Source organism: Ictalurus furcatus, chromosome 21 (genome assembly GCF_023375685.1).
Source record: "Ictalurus furcatus strain D&B chromosome 21, Billie_1.0, whole genome shotgun sequence".
In the NCBI taxonomy this organism is placed as follows: domain Eukaryota; kingdom Metazoa; phylum Chordata; class Actinopteri; order Siluriformes; family Ictaluridae; genus Ictalurus; species Ictalurus furcatus.
The window spans coordinates 19,781,277-19,791,660 of record NC_071275.1 but is presented as its reverse complement, the minus strand read 5'-3'; positions in this window follow the sequence as shown (position 1 = coordinate 19,791,660).

Genomic DNA, 10,384 nt, shown 5'->3' with positions numbered 1-10,384 from the left:
TCATCACGCCACAGGCCGCAGTGAGGACGTCTCGGAGGGGATGAAAGGGATGGGCAGGGAGAAAGGAAAAAAGGAAAGGGGAGGGGAAAAGGAGAGGAAGTCATACCTACGAAAATGTGCGTCCATCAAAATCTGCCAAACGACGGCCGTGAAACGAAGGCTGCCTTCCAAGGACCTTCTGTTTGAACAACACCCGTGGAGTAGCAGGTAGAGAATACCCATAATGCCTTTGGGTATCTGCATGACATATGAGGTCAGGTGCTATTTCACATACAGCCATGAACTGAAACCAGAACATTACAGTAATTGTTACACTGGTTCCGTTCCAGTCCAGTTGAGGATTTCTTCTGCTTTCTAAATACGTGCTGAACCCCGGGATTAAAACACCTCGTCTAATTATCCCGATCCTCATTATTATTATTATTATTATTATTATTATTATTTTTTTAAAAGGCTTCAGTGCGTTTGCACGTTTGTTTGCCACTCAGTGCGTCTTAATTCTGTAAAAATCCATCGAGTTGCTGTCTGTGGGGAATCTTAAAAGCTATTTGTTGAGCAGATTCTAGATAAATGACATCTTGTTTGATGGATTTAACGCTTTAGTCCAGTCACGGTGACGGATCGTCTTCGTTTCCGTTATGCCTTCGTTAACGTTTGCTTTACACGGCAGCAGCTTCGAGGTGGAGGGAGGGACACTTGTGGATGTTGGAAGCAACTCGCAGATAACCACAGAAACCCAACGTGGTCTCCTGCAGACGCTCTCGATTCCACACTAATAGAACTCTAGCGTATGTACACACACACACACACACACACACACACACACACACACACACACACACACATCGCGTCTGCTGTTTCTGTTATTTCTCTTGTTTCTATTGTAGAGGTATTTATGGAAATTATTTTCTTTCTTTGATGTTACTCCTCCTACTTGTGCTGCCGTGTCAATTTGAATTTCCCCTGCGCGGGATCAATGAAGGGACATCTTCTCTTCTCTTCTCTTCTCTTCTCTTCTCTTCTGTTTTCCCATCTTCTCTTCTCTTCTCTTCTCTTCTCTTCTCTTCTGTTTTCCCATCTTCTCTTCTCTTCTCTTCTCTTCTCTTCTCTTCTGTTTTCCCATCTTCTCTTCTCTTCTCTTCTCTTCTCTTCTCTTCTCTTTTCTCATCTTATCTTCTCTTCTCTTCTCTTCTCTTCTCTTCTCTTTTCTCATCTTATCTTCTCTTCTCTTCTCTTCTCTTCTCTTCTCTTTTCTCATCTTATCTTCTCTTCTCTTCTCTTTTCTCATCTTATCTTCTCTTCTCTTCTCTTCTCTTCTCTTCTCTTTTCTCATCTTATCTTCTCTTCTCTTACACCGAAGAGCAGATCAACCGTTTTCTAGAACTGACAAAAGGAAAACGGAACATTTTACTGACTAAGTTCTTCCCGGACAGGAGGATCTTCATTAAATCCGTGCAACACACCATAGGTGTAATGTCGCCAAGGAGACGCTACAGATTGAGGAAATGGGCAGCAACCGCAAGAGAGGATTTGATGTGTTCTTGGAATGCATACGCATATACTGACGATCTACTGTTTTGACAAAGTGTTTCTTTTTGGTGGGGTGGTTTCTGAGTTGGGGGGGGGGGTCTGTGGGGGTTGTTTTTTCTTTTTTTTCTTTTTCTCTTCCCTTCTTCTCTTTCTTCTCCTTCTTTCTCTTTTTTTAAAATGGGAAAAATGATTTCAGAAGTGCAGATATGTAAATATACCAAAAATTGAACCTAATAAAGGTGTCTTAAAAAGTCTCTTCTCTTCTCTTCTCTTTTCTCATCTTCTCTTATCTTCTCTCTTCTCTTTTCTTATCTTCTCTTATCTTCTCTCTTCTCTTTTCTTATCTTCTCTTATCTTCTCTCTTCTCTTTTCTTATCTTCTCTTCTCTTCTCTCCTATCTTCTCTTCTCTTATCTTCTCTTCTCTTCTCTCCTATCTTCTCTGATCTTATATTCTCCTCTTTATCTGAAAAAGGGGTTCAAACCTTTTCTTCTGACTTCATTTGAATGAAATGAAATAAAATCCAACCACTTCTTCAAACTTTCGCAAATTCATCACGAGCTTCAGAGCACCCGCGTGCGATAATCACGAGTAAGTGATCATCCTCACTAAACCGAGGACAGAACAGTACCGGACATGCTTACGGACCACGCCGAGCTCCGAACGTGACGGGTGTGTGTTGGGCTTTGCTGCGTGTTTGCTTACCGTCCAACTTATTTCCCAACTCAAACTCAGCTGCACTTTGTCGTATGTTTCTATGACTTTTGATGTAGATTTTTTTTTGGATGTGTGAGCTGCGTAACGTCTGCAGCGGAGCCACAACAAGCATATCTGTCTACCGGTCCCAGCATAAGTATACATGAAACATTAACGGAAGGCACGAGTCAGTCACACACTGTAAAGGGAAGGTGAAGGGAATTGTGACATCACACATGAGATCTAAAGTGATAGTGACATCATGAACAGAAGCTAAACTTGAGTTTTACGCTGGAAACGCATCGCGTGTGGGCCGTGTTTAGCCGTGTTCTCACACACAGTGTGCAGAGAGGGTGATGTGTGTAATTGGATTTCAGAGAGAATGTAGGCCAGCGGCTCTGTCGTGTGTGTGTGTGTGTGTGTGTGTGTTTGGACACAGAGTAAATTTCATTTCCAGTTCTGCACCTTCAGTGTAGTGCACACACACACACACACACACACACACATGCAAAACCCCTCAAGGATTTTTCTTTTTAAAATTGATTTCTGCCTAAAATTTTTCTCTGTATACTCTATTCTCTCTTTTTTATCTCTCTGTGGAGATGGCACTCTGTGGATGAGTACAGTACACACACACACACACACACGTCCTTGCTTACGTAAGCCCGTTCCTGCAGCACTCATGCCTCCTCTCTCCGCTTTGTGGTGCTCCTGTTGCCTTGGTAACTGCTGTCCTGACAACACGGATGCTGGAGGTCGCTCGCCAAAGCAATGCCCAGATTCCAGTATGTAAAGAGAGATATAGAAATGTTGCGTGTCTTCGTTTATCCTTCATGTTTATCCTGGCTGTTTAGATAAGATTGAAAGCATCCTCTTCTGCTCATGTTTCTCTCTCCCTCTCTCCCTCCCTCTCTCTCTTTCTCTCTCTCTCTCTCTCTCTCTCTCTTTCTCTCTTTCATTTACAGAGCTTCGGAACACAGCTGAAATGCTCATGGCTGCTTGCAGAGGTGTAAATGTTGTGAATAATGGATTAGGATCAGCATGAAAAGAAAAGTGTGTGTGTGTGTGTGTGTGTTCCAGTCAGAGGAAATGAGAAACACACACACACACACACACACACACACACACACTGTGAGAGCTGCGTAGAGTTTTGATCTGTGACCAGTTCCGTGCTCTAATAGACACGCTGCAGAGTCTTGCCTTTTGTTTCCGTGTCCACTCGTGAACTCCCACAATGCACTGCACTAGTGCCCTAATAATGTTACCCATAATCCTCTTTAATGGGAATATGAGGTGCTGCAGTTTGGGTAAATTTTTATTTTAAGTAAATGTCACGGTCACATGATAATGTAAATTAAATTGAGATGAAAAAAACCTCCAAAAGTAGCGTAATGTGAAGTTTCCCATTGGTTAGGGGCGTTACGGTAGGCATGCTGCTCCAGCGGTTAACGATCCCATGAGTCCCTTTTCTTTGTGCCTTTTTTTTTTTGGCAGAAAACTACTCAAATCGGCAAAATCGCAATCGCACGAAATTGTTCTGCGTTCTTCCGCTGTGACGTCCGTCGGTAAACGAGACCTTTTATCCGTACTCATGTTCCACGCACGTGAATCGAACAGCGCTTTGGATGAATGCACACGACGTCACGACGACGTCACGACGACGCGTCTCGGCCCGAGCCGAGTCATTTTGAAAAAATTCGCAAGCTCCTCCGGATATCGTCGGCGTTTCCTTGGTTTTGCGTCCGTTTCTGCGATCGCTAAATCCTGGACGGACGGGTTATGCTAAAGCTATGTACAAGTACATCGGCGTTAGCTTGAAAATCCCATAGTCATGCTAGCGGATAGCAATATTCACGTAGCGCTAATAATCGAACAAGTTAAACCTCTGAATAATAATCCTATATCAGCAGCGGATTCATGAAGCTGTCATTTGCACGGTTTCGCCGAGTACGCCGGGTATCGAAATGCACGTGCTTCCGGCTGACGTTAACAGTAAACACCACGATCGTCTATAAACATTCCTGATCATTTTCTCAGAAATCCGGTCAAGCTCGCTTAGCATTAGCCATGTTTTCACATTCAAGATTGTGACTCATTATCTCCTCAGAAATCAAGTCAGGTTAGCTTCTAGCTAGTGCTAGCAGTGACTACTAACTACGTCTATAAATATCCCTTAACCACTGTCTCCGACGTCTTGTCAGGTTAGCTCATGTCATCCAGCTACGTCGTGTTAGCAGTAAAGATATTAAACGTGAACGGTTTTGTTGTTGTTGTTGTTGTTGTTGTTATTTTAAATACACAAGAGAACATTAAGAGTACGTGTCTGAGTACTCATCAGTCCAGATCATTTCATTACACACTTTTACACAATCTGGAAATGACTGTGTGTGTGATGTGCAGTCAGGTCTCACACACACACACACACACACACACACACACACACACACACGCTGAGAGAACGTGTGATGATAATGATGACGACGATAATGCGGCTCCTCGCACAGAAACCACAGAAAAGCGCTAAATTATTCACCTCTCTCCGTCTCAGCGTTAGTCCTGCCTCAGGCCTGCAGTGAGCACCGCAGAGGGAGAGCGGTAATTACTGCTTCCTGTCCACCAGCGCTGTTAATTAGAGATCACACGTGGACCCGAACAGCAGACGCGTGTGATCAGGACCAGCAGGAAGCCAGCAGGATTATTATCTATTCAGGAATGATCTCGGTGCGCGGTGGGAGTACGGGATCGTATACGGAATAGCTCGCAGAAATAAGGGATAAAACACTCCGTGTTGCGCTGGTACAGGAAAATAATCAGCGACAGGGTGGTGAGATGAAGCTCGAGTCACTGTACCCACCCCCGGAGAGCATTATCTCCCTATAGCGTTAACGACGCATCCCGAAGCGGTTTATTCCTCTTAATCCACAGGGTACCATTTTTAACATGTCATACTTTTTATCCATTTACAATCGCGTTTAATGTTCCGCGCAAGAATCGAAGATGACGATGGACGACGCTTAAACGCATCGTTTGGTATTTCTTCAGGAAAAATACTGTACCGCGTGTCCGGTCGAGACGAACGGAATTCCGTATACGGAAGAGTTAAACGCTCGCTCGTTTGGTTTTCCTTTATAAGTTTATAAGCAGAACCGAGCGGTTAAATCGCTCACCTGCTCCAGGGAAAGGCACCTGTCGTGAAGCGGAGGCGCTTTGATTTTCAGCAACAAAAAAAAACCCCCCAGAGAAATACAGAAATAGTCAAAACGGTGCCACTTTGAAAAGGGGGAAGGAAACACGCTCCAATCCAATTCAGGTTTATTGAACGGTGGATAATTGCCATAAAGTGTCTTTACAGAAATAACAGGTGTGCTAGGAGTCAGGTGAGCGCGAGCGTCGTAACGCCCGGACTGGAATCGATCACGTCGCGACGGCATCACATTACCATGTCTTTACCGGGTCCAGATGAGGACCCTGAGATCTCTCTGTACAGCGAATAAAGGTGTAATCTAGCTAGCTAGCCTTGACTGCTAGGGCAGGAGGCGGGGCTTGCGAAACTGACACGCCGTCAGATATGCCTGTCATTGTTCCGATTGGTGATGTGCTGGGCATGATTTCATTTTCTCCTCTTGGAGTTGATCTTCTGAGACGATATTTTAATGAAGTAACAGGAAATCGACGAGAAACGTCAGTAAATATAACAAGCGAGTGGATAATCACCGGGCGCTTCTTTAACGAGGTCGAGTTCTCATTTATTGACGACTTGCTCTGTCGATATTCCGCCTCAAGGGCCTTGAGGTCTTCAGGTCGGTTACGTCCGGATGCTCCACGGTCTCGGATAAAGATTAGACACCGTCGCTGATCGATAGACGTTCTCGCGCAATTCAATCCAGACTAGAACCTGTTTTTGTGTGTGTGTGTGTGTGTGTGTGTGTGTGTGTGTGTGTGTGTGTGTTCTTAAACACTTGAAGATTGTGTTTATGTATGTGAGTCTTTTTGTAATTATATACAGCACTTTGATTAGCACAATTATTATTATTATTATTATTATTATTATTTTGCTTTCATCAGTCCATTCCTTTGAAATAGATCGAAGTGTCCCTTTGTGTCACGAGGAGATTTTGAATTGTACTGGTTGTTCACGTGCGTGTGTAAGTGAGAATATTACAGGGAGTGGATGGAGAGAAGGAGAGCCGGGAAGTGGAGAAATGGAAGCGCGGAGAGGATCGAGGGTGAGTTCAGGGGAGCTGAGAGTTGCTTTATGTAATTGGAGTGTCGTTGTCTAAATGAGTAATCAGCACGGAGAGCTGTAGCACCGCCCCGACGGAGTGATGAAGCACCCTTATCATCTCACTCCATCCAAACAACTGCGCTACCTCGAGCACCGGTCCACGACCCAGTGACCGCCGAGGACCTCGTCAGTCATCTGCGGTCGCCATGGGAACGTATGTTAAGGTGTGTATAATATAATCTCTACTAGGGCGAGAGATCGCTTGGTCCATCATACAATCATTAAATACACTATGTTTAATTTAGGAAATTAACTTCAGAGGTGTGTGTGTGTGTTGTTGTTTTGTGTGTGTGTGTGTGTGTGTATTTTTATGTGTGTATTACTCTTTACCTACTCTTACTCCTACACTCCTTCACCGGATCTAACAGACACCACTCGAAGAAAACAAACCCGACGACGGAGTGGTGTGATGAAGCGGCGTTCCTGTTAAAACACTGAGTCCCCGCATGTCCCCGAGTGTTTTATTCCTCTTACACCACTGCATTTTGACCATGATTACCGGTCGTTATTTGCTCACGGGTCCCCGAACGCGAGTACGGCTAAAAGCTCTCGTCTACCAACAGACACCGGTGTGAAAGAGCGCGCAGAGCTATAATCACAGAAAAAACCCTCAGCGAAATCCTGTGTGGACTGAACAATGATCAAGAAGTCGTGGTTTTTTTAATCTTTTCATAGTCTCCGCAGAACGAGTCCCCGTTATTGCATATCCAGGCATCACCGCTCCCTCGCCAGCGTCTCGTGAAACGATTGAGATTAAAACGACGCGGCTTTTCATGTTACCAAGAAGTGAGTGAAGCGAGCGGTCTACGTGGATTTCATCCACCCGTTATATACTGTAGCGTGTCGATTGTCGATCGTCCCGGGGCTTCTCTCTGATCAGACACGGCTCCGGCGTGGTCATGCGGATCCGTTACACCGGTAACTGACGAAACGCTCCCTGCGATCGCCGTTCAGACGTTAAGGCTTTAGACGTGACCTATAAGGCAAAAATGCGTCGCTCGACACCACCGACGTCATCGTGAGGGTGAGTGTCGAGAGGATTACACGTTTACGGTTCGTTGGACACATACACACACTGCTCTCTACCATCCGTACAGGCCAGAACACAATACTGGTGTGTGAAAAGGGGTTAATCTGGAGACTGTGTGTGTGTGTGTGTGTGTGTGTGAAGGTTATTTTTTGTTTGCCTTCTCTCTGCTGTATTTTTCCACTCTTCTCCATAACTATGGCAACCCGGTCGAGTTGAAAATCTGGGTCTGCAGTGGGAAAAAAACAAAACAAAAAAAAACGCGCAGACAGATGTGGACTTTTGGCAGCGTGGAGTCTGTCCATCACGCTGTCTGTCCACATCTATCTGCGGTGTGAATAAAAAAGACGGGGGGGTGGGGGGGGGGGGCGAGGGAGAAAAAACAAGGACATGAGCTCGCCTCACAAGCTCCCAGCTCCCAAGTCTCTACACGTCACAATCCCACCATCTTCATCACTCCTGTATTCGCTTTGTTCCTTTCCCTTCAACTGTAGAGGAGCAAAAATACTATACAAAATTCATCCCAGTTTCCAGTTGCTTCATCTTCGCACTGGACCCGTGACCCAATACCAGGCTGTAATGTACGGCTGGTTCACTGATGATCGGTGTAATACTTACCGCAACCTATAAATGTGAACTTTTACAGTGGAGCCGAACGGCGTGACGTTCCTTCTCGTCCCTCGGTGACGCGCGTTTTAACCACTCTAAACACCGCTGCAGTTATACCGAAACGCCGCAGCTTGGCGTGTAGCCCCTCATGTGCATTACCAGGCGTCTCTGGTCTAAACATATCATTAGGGCGAGTCCTCCTGCAGAGCTCGGTGCAATTAACACCGGAGATTTTGCTGCACGCACCGCAGGAGGATGTAAATGGAGCGGAGGATAAGAATGACAAGAAACACACACAGGAGCAGTCACATACCGTGACGATCAAGCCGATGTCGCGTAGTAAAGTTTTTATTCTCGTTAAAAACACTCCGTGGATAATGGCGGCGGACGACGTGAAGCGCCAACCTTCAGCCAATCAGAACAAAGAGGGTGCCAATAATTATTCGTCAGTCACGTTGGCTGGCAATTCAGAAAGCTCCGCCTCTTGTGCTAGCGTTCGGGTATTCTAGCCTGAGCGAGGGATTTTTTAGTAATTAGAGCTCTGAGTGCTTGAGACTATCGGAAAAATGTCACGTGTCTCACGTGCAACTGCACGGCTTAAAATCTGATAGAAGAACACCTTGTTACTTGTAGGCGTTCCTGTTCAGTGATATGCCATGGATCCAAAAACACCACTGTCCTTCTCCATTTGAGTGTTGGCACCACAGGATAAACCCAGCACATGGATGGTCCTAGTGGCGGCCATTTTGCAAAAGCGATGTGTGGAATCCAGCAGCAGTTCGGGAGAAATTTTTCCACGTGAAAGCAAACCTCTGATTATAAGCCCCGATCCCAAACAAGCCCGTTTAGTTGAAGTGTGAAAACGGCCTGTATCTGTAACCATACCTACTTTTTTTTAATACATGTGAGCTTGTGTGAATTGTTAGGGATTTGTATTCGTATCTTCACCCAGCTGACAGTGCAGGGCGGCAGAGTAGAGACAAAACGATCAGAAGTGAAATAAAGAAATTCTCAATCTCTATACCTCGAGAACAAGTGGAAACGTGCGGAAACGTCATATCTATCACTGTCTTGCAGTGACTTTTCCTTTTCTTCCATTTCCTCCATTTCCATCACCAGCAGGTGCAGAATACCGGCTTCCCGCTGACATCCAACTCCTCAGAGAGTGAAGCAGGAGGAAATGTTACCACTCCCTCCTCCTGTTCGCCATAACCGGAATCCCTCAGGACCCGAACGCTGTCGCCCACCATCAGAGAGAACGCACATGATCAGCACATCTTCATCGTTAAGCGCTCCCAGCACACACATTTCTCCTACTGATTTGCACACTCGTGGGAACAGGAGACAATCTTTATTGACCATTGTGCTGCCACACAGAATTCTTTCTTCTCTTTGCATGTCTCATCACTTCTTACACACAAAGGAAATCCAGATCAGAGCAAAGACTGTTTCTTCTGTGCCTTAGGAGCAGCTGGACGTCGGCCAGCTGCTAACAACGTAAACGAGCTTAACGAAGTGACAACGTAAACGAGCTTAACGAAGTGACAACGTAAACGAGCTTAACGAATTAACAACGTAAACGAGCTTAACGAAGTGACAACGTAAACGAGCTTAACGAAGTAACAACGTAAACGAGCTTAACGAAGTAACAACGTAAACGAGCTTAACAAGTAACAACGTAAACGAGCTTAACGATGTAACAACGTAAACGAGCTTAACGAAGTAACAACATAAACGAGCTTAACGAAGTGACAACGTAAACGAGCTTAACGAAGTAACAACGTAAACGAGCTTAACGAAGTAACAACGTAAACGAGCTTAACGATGTAACAACGTAAACAAGCTTAACGAAGTGACAACGTAAACGAGCTTAACAAAGTAACAACGTAAACGAGCTTAACAAGTAACAACGTAAACGAGCTTAACGATGTAACAATGTAAACGAGCTTAACGAAGTGACAACGTAAACGAGCTTAACGAAGTAACAACGTAAACGAGCTTAACGAAGTAACAACGTAAACGAGCTTAACAAGTAACAACGTAAACGAGCTTAACGATGTAACAACGTAAACAACCTTAACGAAGTAACAACGTAAACAAGCTTAACGAAGTAACAACGTAAACAAGCTTAACGAAGTGACAACGTAAACAAGCTTAACAAAGTAACAACGTAAACGAGCTTAACAAGTAACAATGTAAACAAGCTTAACGATGTAACAACGTAAACAAGCTTAACGA